Raw genomic sequence first — 12,479 nt, forward strand, 5'->3', positions numbered from 1 at the left:
TTTGAACAACACCTATGTGGTACTAAACTAGAAAACACTTGTGACTAATGGGGAATATTTCGGTAAGACGGATATTTCACAAAGTCACAGGCTTACTATCGATTACAGTCTTGACAGAGTAACTACGTAAACCCGAAACAATTACAACAGATCGGGCTCTTTATCTGACAGTACCAAAGACACCATTCACACACTGAGAGCGCGATGGAAGAATTTAGCAACTACGTGTTTCCTCAAATCTTTGTCGTGTCCTTAGAGAAGTTTAATGAATTTTATTATACACTATTGACCATTAAAACTGCTTCATCACGAAGATAACGTGCTACAGACGCGAAATTTAACCGAGAGGAAGAAGATGCTGTGATATGCAAATGATTAGCTTTTCAGGGCATTCACACAAGGTTGGCGCCGGTGGCGACACTTACAACGAACTGACACGAGGAAAGTTTCCAACCGATTTCTCGTGCACAAACAACAGTTGGTCGGCGCTGCCTGTTGAAATGTTGTTGTGACGCCTCGTGTAAGGAGGAGAAATGCATACCATCACGTTTCCGACTTTGATAAAGGTTGTTTGTAGCTTATCGCGATTGCGGTTTATTGTATCGCTGCTCGCGTTGGTCGAGATCCACTGACTGTTAGCAGAATATGGAAATGGTGGGTTCAGGAGGGTAATACGGAAGCCGTGCTGGATCCTAACGGTCTCGTATCACTAGCAGTCGAAATGACAGGCATCTTATCCGCATGGCTGTAACAGATCGTGCAGCCAAGTCTCGATCTCTCAGTCAACAGATGGGGACGTTTGAAAGACAACAACAATCTGCACGAACAGTTCGACGACCTTTTCAGCAGCATGGGCTATCAGCTCGGAGACCATGGCCGCGGCTACCCTTGACGCTGCATCATAGACAGGAGCGCCTGCGATGGTGCACTCAACGACGAACCTGGGAGCACGAATGGCAAAACGTCATTTTTTCGGATGAATCCAGGTTATGTTTACAACATCATGATGGTCGCATTCGTGTGTGGCGACATCGCGGTGAACGCACATTGGAAGCATGTATTCGTCGTCGACATACTGGCGTATCACCCGGCGTGATGGTGTGGGGTGCCATTGGTTACACTTCTAGGTCACCTCTTATTCGCATCGACGGCACTTTGAACAGTAGACTTTACATTTCAGATGTGTTACGACCCGTAGCTATACCCTTCATTCGATCCCTGCGAAACCCTACATTTCAGAAGGATAATGCACGACCGCATGTTGCAGGTCCTGTACGGGCCTTTCTGGATACAGACAATGTTCGACTTTTGCCCTGGCCAGCACATTCTCCCGATCTGTCACCAATTGAGGCGTCTGGTCAATGGTGGCCGAGCAACTGGCTCGTCACAATACGCCAGTCACTACTCTTGATGAACTGTGGTCTCGTGTTGAAGCTGCATGGGCAGCTGTATCTGTACACGCCAGCCAATCTCTGTTTGACACAATGCCCAGGCGTAACAAGGCCGTTATTACGGCCAAAGGTGGTTGTTCTGGGTACTGATTTCTCAGGCTCTATGCACCCAAATTGAGTGAAAATGTAATCACATATCAGTTCTAGTATAATATATTTGAGCAATGAATACCCGTTTATCATCTGCAGTTCTTGGTGTAGCAATTTTAATGGCCAGTAGTGTACAAGGCACCACAGCAGCTGTGTGCTGCATGGACACTGTTGGGGATCACCTGCGTGTCATCCTTAATCCCTCCTAGATAATGATGGTACCTTCCAGTAGGATGCTGTGCCGAACGAGATATGCAAGACGGTGCGCGTGGTTGGCAGAGAGAAACCATACAGGATGTCGGGGGCGGATAACGCTTCCCGGAACAGCTGGACACTAGTAGATTTTTTCTAGCCTATCACACACGCCAGCAAGTAGTACATTCGACACCTCGCTAGCGTCGCCAAGGATCGAGTCAATGGAATAACAGGTAACTTAAGGGGCGAGCAATGCAAGAATACCGAATAGGATTTAGAGAGGTAATCAAAGAATAAGGCGATCGTATGTCGAGGGAAAGGTCCAAGTGTATGTTCCAGAAAGGGACTGAAGAGGGTTGTGTGAAACCAGAGTCAATTAAGAACAATATCAAAGTGTCATGTAGCAGTGAATAGAGTCAGTATTGAGTTCCAGTGCCGGGCGATGTGGCCGAGAGGTTCTAGGCCTTTTAGTCTGGGACCGCGCGACCGCGACGGTCGCAGGTTCGAATCCTGCCTCAGATGTTAAGTCCCATAGTCCTCAGACCCATTTGAACCATTTTGGGTTCCAGTATCGAGCATCCAGAATGCAGCGACGCTGCACAGCAGCACCTGATGGAGATGTACCACGAGAAGAAGGTGACAAGATTCTGGTGGACACACAGTAACGGGGCGCTAAGTAACATTTTGCAGTATTCATTGGAATAGTGCTGAAAAGAACTGTCTATCTCCGTCTCAAAGAGTTTTGGAATTGCTGAATTTCAGTGAACAGTAGGAACAAGATATTGCTTGATACTTGTCTCTTGTACGCTGGGCAAAATGGCCTGTGACTACAGCACAGTGATAATGATTGAGTATTTAGGCGAAGTGGCCGATAGTTAGCAGACCAAGTGACAGCCAAGCACTCGTCTCTTATAGGGATTCTTTCTAGATGAAAGCGTCTCATATTCTGATAAGTGATTTTGGTCCGGCACCTCACTAATGAAAATGTTTGATAGAACAATAAAGTGATTGAAGAAAGAGTAATAACTGCCACTAATGCAAACCATTCGAGCCACCTCCACGAGAGTTACCAGCCTTCTGCAACCGAGTCCACTCCAACCAAGGAGATTTCCTCCCAAGGTTCGTAACAAAGCAAACTAACCGCACAATGTCGTTAACGTCTCGGCTGTGCCACTAAGAGATGGGAAACATTAATTTTTTTGGGGGTGAGTGGTGTAGCAAATTGTTGCGAAGCGGGTAATGAGGCTGGTAGTGAAGGAAGCATAAATAGCAGCAGAACAAATGATACCACTTGCGCCACCGAGTCTCGCCGCAAGAAGAAATGCGCTTATGAGTAGCAGTGTCCAAGATTACGAGCAGCAGCTCCTAAGATAGTGGAGAGCCCAGCGGACTGGGAACGGGCCGTGCAGCAGCGCCAAAGACTTAGTGGATCAGCAAAAGAATGGAAGCAGCAAAATACCAGAACAAGTAAGCAAGCGCGACAAACTGAAGATACGGTCCCTTGGATTGTAACAGAATCAGAAGCGATAGCGTTGGTGAAGAGTCTGACAGAGCACTGAAGGGCCTAAGTCGAAACAAGGCACCGGGAGTAGACAACATTCCATTATAACTACTGACAGCCTTGGCAGGACCAGTCCTGACAAAACTCTACCATACGGTGAATAAGATGTATGAGACAGGCGAAATACTCTTAGACTTCAAGAAGAATATAATATTTCCAATCCCAAAGAAAGTAGGTGTTGACAGGTGTCAAAATTACCAAACTATCAGTTTAATAAGTCACGGCTGCAAAATACTAACGCGAATTCTTTACAGACGTATGGAGAAACTGTTAGAAGCCGACCTCGGGGAAGATCAGTTTGGATTCAGTAGAAATATTGGAACACGTGAGGCAATACTGACCCTACGAATTATCTTAGAAGAAAGATTAAGGAAAGCAAACCTACGTTTCTAGCATTTGTAGACTTAGAGAAAGCTTTAGACAATGTTGACTGGAATAATCTCTTTCGAATTCTGAAGGTGATAGGGGTAAAATCCAGGGAGCGAAAGGCTATTTACAATTTGTATAGAAACCAAATGGCAATTATAAGACTCGAGGGACATGAAAGGGAAGCAGTGGTTGGGAAGGGAGTGAGACAGGGTTGTAACCTCTCCCCGATGTTATTTAGTCTGTATATTGAGCAAGCAATAAAGGAAACAAAAGAGAATTTCGGAGTAGATATTACAATCCATGGAGAAGAAATAAAAACTTTAAGGTTCGCCGATGACATTGTAATTCTGTCAGAGACAGCAAAGGACTTGGAAGAGCAGTTGAACGTAATGGACAGTGTCTTGAAAAGAGGATATAAGATGAACATCAACAAAAGCAAAACGAGGATAATGGAATGTAGTAAAGTTAACTCGGGTGATGCTGAGGGAATTAGATTAGGAAATGAGACACTTAAAGTAGGAAATGAGTTTTGCTGTCTGGGGAGCAAAATAACTGATGATGGTCGAAATAGAGAGGATATAAAATGTAGACTGGCAATGGCAAGGAAAGCGTTTCTGCAGAAGAGAAATTTGTTAACATCGAGTATGGATTTAAGTGTCAGGAAGTTGTTTCTGAGAGTATTTGTATGGAGTGTAGCCGTGCATGGAAGTGAAACATGGACGATAAATAGTTCGGACAAGAAGAGAATAGAATCTTTCGTAATGTGATGCTACAGAAGAACGCTGAAGATTAGATGGGTAGACCACATAACTAATGAGGAGGTATTGAGCAGAATTGGGAAGAAGAGGAGTTTGTGGCACAACTTGACAAGAAGAAGGGACCGGTCAGTAGAACATGTTCTGAGGCATCAAGGCATCACCAATTTAATGTTGGAGGGCTGCATGGGGGCAAAAATCGTAGAGGGAGACCATGAGACGAATACACTAAGTAGATTCAGAAGGTTGTAGACTGCAGTACTTACTGGGAGACGAAGCAGCTTGCACAAGATATACTAGCATGGAGAGCTGCATCAAACTAGTCTCAGGACTGAAGACCACAACAACAAGAACAGCGTTGGAATGACTGCTAAGGGTGAGTTTGTTTTAATTCCGGAGACATTTGATGGTAACCAACGAGAACTGTAAGAATTCATTGATAACATGAATGGTGATTTTTAACTAGTGAAGTCTGAGGATGCAAAAGTATTATTTCAGCATGTGAAATCTAAAATAAGCACTACTGCTAGAGCAAAATTGTTAGTAGGGAGCAAAACTAATAACTGGGGTGAAGGCAGACACACTTTGGAGCAGAACTATTCTGACAAAAGAACTATGTAGTTCCATGGTTGTAGGAAGTTTCAAGTCAGACAGTATTCTGGGGAATCCTTGCCTCCTAGAGAAAAAGGGATAGATGACCTATCCAAATCATTCAGAGTGTTGTGATGTGAGTAATGAATTGGGAACAGTTTAAAGGTGTCACAGAATTCGTTTATGCAAGAGGCTGTACATGTTTTATTCAAGGATTAGCCAGTGAGAGAATACAGACGAAAGTACTCAGTGCAGACGAAAACATTAACTTGGGTGAAGCCGTGGAAATAACCCAACAAGAAGAGAGTCTGATCGTGCTCAATAGAAGAGAAAAGCAGGCGTTAAGGGAATAATTTGACAGAACAGTAGTAAGCAACAACCATAACATGAGAAATGTTATAAATTCTGTAAAGAGGGGCATGTAGTTAAAAACTACTGCCGCAATACCAAAGTAATATAGGTACAGACATGCAACAAGGCATTGGAAGTAAGGACATTCCAGAATTATTGTTATCACTGTGATGAGCCAGAAGAAATGGATGCGAAGTGCGACGAAGTATTGGTTCAAATGGCTCTGAGCACTATGGGACTTAACTTCAGAGGTCATCAGTCCCCTAGAACTTAGAACTATTTAAACCTAACTAACCTAAGGACATCACACACATCCATGCCCGAGGTAGGATTCGAATCTGCGCTGAAGTGTTATATGTGAAAAATGCCAGAGGTGTGGACACAAGGAAAACAACTGTCGAACTACCAGCTGTTAGAAATGTACTAAATATGAGCATACAGCGCCCTAATGTAGAGAAAAAATAGGAAAAATTGCAGGGAAAAGGGATGGGAAAAGAACAAGACGGTACAGGCAACAGTAGCGGTAGACGGCCAAAGGTGAAAGTAGTAGGCTGCGAGGCAAAAAATAACGTAAGGAGGGTTTTTTTTAATCATGTTAGGGATCTAAAACCCGTAAAGTCAGGATCACTCATTGATCTTCTTTGTTTAGATGTATTACTAGCGTCAGCTAACAACTAGACATCTTTAGCCCTTAAAACGTTCTTGATTAATTGCTGGTACCGTTGCGGCTTCACACATCGTTCAAACCTTTCTTATAATGACAACATCCATACATGACGTAGTTAAAAACGGTTTTTCAGCGTTAGTGTCCAGTGTGATTGAACAATTTTCATAAAACTAGGCTTTACGCAGTTAAAACTTAGTAACTGACTGAGTCAGTTACTATTCGCCATTCCAGTCTACGTTCTGCTCCGGGTTCAGCTGAATGCTTATCGGTCGACCCGTGTTCGGAGAGAGGTCTGGTAGGGCTCAATGGTGTTGTGGGCATTCTACTTTGAATAAAGAATTGGGAGAGACCATTTCAGTTTATTTGCCTTGGTGTAACTTAGTCAAATTGATGAGGTTATACACTCCTGGAAATTGAAATAAGATCACCGTGAATTCATTGTCCCAGGAAGGGGAAACTTTATTGACACATTCCTGGGGTCAGATACATCACATGATCACACTGACAGAACCACAGGCACATAGACACAGGCAACAGAGCATGCACAATGTCGGCACTAGTACAGTGTATATCCACCTTTCGCAGCAATTCAGGCTGCTATTCCCCCATGGAGACGATCGTAGAGATGCTGGATGTAGTCCTGTGGAACGGCTTGCCATGCCATTTCCACCTGGCGCCTCAGTTGGACCAGCGTTCGTGCTGGACGTGCAGACCGCGTGAGACGACGTTTCATCCAGTCCCAAACATGCTCAATTGGGGACAGATCCGGAGATCTTGCTGGCCAGGGTAGTTGACTTACACCTTCTAGAACACGTTGGGTGGCACGGGATACATGCGGACGTGCATTGTCCTGTTGGAACAGAAAGTTCCCTTGCCGGTCTAGGAATGGTAGAACGAGGGGTTCGATGACGGTTTGGATGTACCGTGCACTATTCAGTGTCCTCTCGACGATCACCAGAGGTGTACGGCCAGTGTAGGAGATCGCTCCCCACACCATGATGCCGGGTGTTGGCCCTGTGTGCCTCGGTCGTATGCAGTCCTGATTGTGGCGCTCACCTGCACGGCGCCAAACACGCATACGACCATCATTGGCACCAAGGCAGAAGCGACTCTCATCGCTGAAGACGACACGTCTCCATTCGTCCCTCCATTCACGCCTGTCGCGACACCACTGGAGGCGGGCTGCACGATGTTGGGGCGTGAGCGGAAGACGGCCTAACGGTGTGCGGGACCGTAGCCCAGCTTCATGGAGACGGTTTCGAATGGTCCTCGCCGATACCCCAGGAGCAACAGTGTCCCTAATTTGCTGGGAAGTGGCGGTGCGGTCCCCTACGGCACTGCGTAGGATCCTACGGTCTTGGCGTGCATCCGTGCGTCGCTGCGGTCCGGTCCCAGGTCGACGGGCACGTGCACCTTCCGCCGACCACTGGCGACAACATCGATGTACTGTGGAGACCTCACGCCCCACGTGTTGAGCAATTCGGCGGTACGTCCACCCGGCCTCCCGCATGCCCACTATATGCCCTCGCTCAAAGTCCGTCAACTGCACATACGGTTCACGTCCACGCTGTCGCGGCATGCTACCAGTGTTAAAGACTGCGATGGAGCTCCGTATGCCACGGCAAACTGGCTGACACTGACGGCGGCGGTGCACAAATGCTGCGCAGCTAGCGCCATTCGACGGCCAACACCGCGGTTCCTGGTGTGTCCGCTGTGCCGTGCGTGTGATCATTGCTTGTACAGCCCTCTCGCAGTGTCCGGAGCAAGTATGGTGGGTCTGACACACCGGTGTCAATGTGTTCTTTTTTCCATATCCAGGAGTGTATTAGCATTGCTTTGTCACGAATATTTTACGTGCGGGACTGGGGCTATGTGCTTATTTGATCTTAAATGAAATGGGTAGCTCATACTTAGGTGATTCCTTCCCAACAGGCCATGAAGGCCCAACGGTACCTACCGGCCGCCGTGTCACTCTCAGCCCACAGGCGTCACTGGATGCGGATATGGAGCGGCATGTGGTCAGCACACAGCTGTCCCGACCGTATGTCAGTGTACGAGGCCGGAGCCGCTACTTCTCAGTCAAGTAGCTCCTGAGTTTAACTCACAAGAGCTGAGTGCACCCTGCACGCCAGCAGCGCTCGGCAGACCGAATGGGCACCCATCCTAGTGCTAGCCTAGCCCGACAGCGCTTAACTTTGGTGATCTGACGTGAACCGGTGTTACCACTGCGGCAAGGCCGTTGGCACTGAGGTGATTAAAAGCTCATTATAGTGCCGTACATCATATTTTCGCTTAGTTGTGCTGCAAATTCAAGGCTGTTACCAACTAGTTAAGTACATAACAGTTTTTGCTTTTTTCAAAATCGAGACTGACAATATGATGTTCCGACTGGTTGTCATGAATCTGAATAATGTACTTGTTGGTTTGAGAAGCCACATCTTGTAAAAACGTGTCTTTGTATTCATTTGCAACATAAATACTTATCAATCTTCTTCTTTCAGAGTTATTTTCATATATACCTTATCAATCTTTGTGTTAAGGCACTAGATCGTGCCATGTTGGGTGGCAGCGATCTTATGATACTTATGAGTTCGCCTCATTATTCATGTATTTTCTGACAAGCACACGAGATGTTAGTAACAAATGGTTCTTCTTTGAATGCTGGCAGGTTTCGGATACTGTTAAGATAGGCTGACGGATGCTGTTCCACCAACTGATGTTTATTGAAAATTGTGCGAAGTAGTCTCACACATTAATATGGTAATATGAAAAAATAATATTCTCCAATTACAGTTTGGCTCTGATTGTATAATAATCTGATGTAATCCAAATAAGCAATTATAAACTTGTGGAGTCATTCTCATCGCACACCTGTACACCTTAAACAGAAAGCAAACATTTGTCCAAATTTGAATTATTGTTTAACGAATCATTATTCACTACATAATATTCAAATGGTAGTTACACAAGCCGATTATTCTCAGTTGCGTCGTGTTATGAAAGTGGTTTCTAGGAGTTTTTTGCATACCTTGGAGGTATCATGGATTAATTATCAGTACATATGGAAGTAGTCATTGATTTGCATCAGCCGGCCGGAGTGGCCGAGCGGTTCTAGGCACTACAGTCTGGAAACGCGCGACCGCTACGGTCGCAGGTTCGAATCCAGCCTCGTGCATAGATGTGTGTGCTGTCATTAGGTTATTTAGTTTGTAGGCGTGCCGTGTCCCATTTAGTTGGAGACTTTCTTTTGGTTTGTGTAAAAGAAGAGACGGTCTCACGAAAAATCATTATTTGTTTCTGTAAAGTCGATTATAGCACGCCAGCCATGGTGGCCGAGCGGTTCTAGGCGCTACACTCTGGAACTGTGCGACAGATACGATCGCAGGTTTGAATCCTGCCTCGGGCATGAATGTGCGAAATGTCCCTAGGTTAGTTAGGTCTAAGTAGTTCTAAGTTCTAGGTGACTGATGACCTCAGAAGTTACGTCCCATAGTGCTCAGAGCCTTTGAACCATTTGATTTGCCTCACCATACACGTCTTTCAAAGTCAATTCACTCGTTGACGGTCTTAAGACATTTCACATTTGATGTTTGATGGAAACCTCTTCCATAGTTCTCCGCTTAATGTGATCCTCTCCTTTATACATCTGCATGTTTCCTGTTTTCTGTAGCTCTCTCTTCCCATCTTGCCTTTTATCATTAAATCATAAGGAATTCCTCATATCACATCTTGTTATTTCCAGTTTGATCCTTATATCAGAATATTTAATGGATTGGGTATTTAAATTCCACGGCGCATGATTACAAGTAAGAACTACAGTACATATTGCTTACATATTGATTACAGACGTCAGCTTTTAGACAAATTAAGAATTAAATATGATTATCCTGGCGAACCACAACGCGCAGTAATATATTCCTTCTTCATGCATGTTACGTAGTCTAAAAAAATATTCCTACGGCCAATGTAAATATATTACAGAGTATGTAATTCGGTTTCAATTTGTAGTTTGTTCGCTCTCTTGATGTAATGTAATTAAAGCTATTTCTTGCTTTTATACCTTTCTAGAAATCAATAAATCCAAGGTAGAGTGGTAACTCATATTTAGTACGTGTTCATATGATCCATTTCACAACTTAAAGACGCTTCACCTTGGTAAAATCAGTTTTCAACCCGTACTATACCTGTTATCAGTCTTGGTTTATTGTGCCTTGTAAGCAGTTCGAAATGTTATGTATTCCTGTGACAAAAGTCTGATAAGGATCTCGTTCAGTGAATCTTCTTTCTGCTCTGCGAATTAAAGCTGTTGTACTATTAGCGAGATTTCTCTTGATGTATGTGAGTTGGCATTTAACAACGTAGACACTCTGGACGAATCTGGAAGTTCACTTCCTTCTGATCGCTCCCTAATTTTATCGTCTCTGTTCTAACTTCATCATTCTCAGGTGTGTTAATTATAGATTGCAGCAATCAGTCGTCCTTTTTTAAATTTTATTGTGCAGATCTAAATAGTATTCAGTGAACTGTGGATGAAGCGGGACCAACAGGGAATTACATGCATTGAACGAAAATGATAGTGCATTGAGAATGGCTAGCTTCTAGCCGAAATCTACATCTGCACAATAAAATTTAAAAAGGGCGACTGATCGTTGCAATCTATAATTTACAAGTCAATATAACAGTCGCTGAGTGCAACAGCTTTCTGAATGGAAGGTAACCTGATTCTCAGATGTGTTTCCTCCTCCGACAATATTACTGAAAGAAACTGGTTCTCATAACCTGTGTCATTCTAATTTCATTGTGTACAGCTGAATACACACTGTTAATCCAAAACATTACGACCACCTGCTTAACGATGTGTTGCTCCACGTTTTAACCAAATACCGCACCAGTTCTGCGTGGCATGGAATCGTCATCTCGCTGATAGGTTTACAGGCGATGTGGCATCAGATGTTTATGCACAGGTTACCCAACACTGATGTGAGCTGACGCCTGATAGATTTATCCGTCAGGTTAAGAGCAGGTGAATTTAGTGGCCTAGACCACTACGTCATTTACTATCATGAGCCTCAAACCACTGTAGCAAGAATGTGGCAAGTAGTCTGCTTGAAGATACCAGTGCCTCTGGGGAGGATATCAGACAAAGAAAGGATGCAGATCATATATAGTAATATAGCATCTGTAGTGTTCCTTCTGTCACTACCAAACCTGCCATGATGGGAGCCCCGATGAGTGTCGCCTTAGCACAATAGTGCCACAACAGCCACCGTCGTGGCGGCGCGATAGAAGTTTCGAGCAGCCGTTCGCCCAGTTGATGGCGTATTTGAACCTGATCATCGACCTTGTGTCACACGAAACGTGATCCATCCGACCAGATGATAGGCTTTCATTGATTCATGTTTCAGTCTCGATGACCCATATTCGTTGCAATCGTAATTTGGTTACGTTAGTAGTGTAGCAAAAGATTTTCTGGCGCACTTTTCGGACGTATATACATTAACGTGCTGTGCTTACTACTGCACACATGAGTTTGCATTCGCGGGTTGCTTGCATGCAGGGGCAGGAGAGAGGCGAGACGCATTGCCAACAGGAACTTTACACAGTTTCGTTAGCGTATACCCTGCTGTGTTAGTAAATTTCATTTCTCTCTCTCACACACACAGACGTACACACACACACACACACATCGCAAACACATGCAAAGACACACACACACACGCGCGCGGGCGCTACAAACATGCACGATGTTTATGTCAAATGTCACAAAGTTATATTCATGTGTAAATTATCTGCGTTGTTTATCAGAAATACCAGAAGATACTTACGAAAGTAGTGTAACTTACAGTATTTCCACGTTTAAAATGTCTGTATTACTTACCAAATATATTTAAAGATATTGGCATTACTGGTGTAATGCTTCATCAACAAAACACACACTCATATAAGAACAAACATACTTCTCACTTGGTACAAGGCACAATGAATGCTACAATAAATATTTCTGCATGTAAATTGTCTGTATTACTCACCGAGATACACATGTCGATACTGATCTGTCTCACAGGCTAATCTGCACTTTGAAGATGAACAAACTGAGATCTTCGAACATATATATTTGTTCTACAAATGTACAAACCACATGTTAGCTAGAATAACAGGCTGAGCAGTGACAATTGATACGCCACGCAAAGAGGTAGTCTCTGTTTTTGTTCTACAACGGTATGAGACACATACCGTCAAATATAATATGCCAATAAGCAGTTCCTAACAAAGTAATAGACAGTGTCTACTATTGTTCTACAACTGTACAAAACAAATGTTGGCTACAATAATATGTTAATCAGGCAATGAACTAATAGATGACAGTTTCTCATGGGCCTAAATGAGGCTGTGTTGCTGGTAGTACAAACACGACCTCTTTTTACCTGACCAAACATCATTTCAAGGGA

This window comes from Schistocerca gregaria, chromosome 3 (assembly GCF_023897955.1).
Source record: "Schistocerca gregaria isolate iqSchGreg1 chromosome 3, iqSchGreg1.2, whole genome shotgun sequence".
Lineage (NCBI taxonomy): Eukaryota > Metazoa > Arthropoda > Insecta > Orthoptera > Acrididae > Schistocerca > Schistocerca gregaria.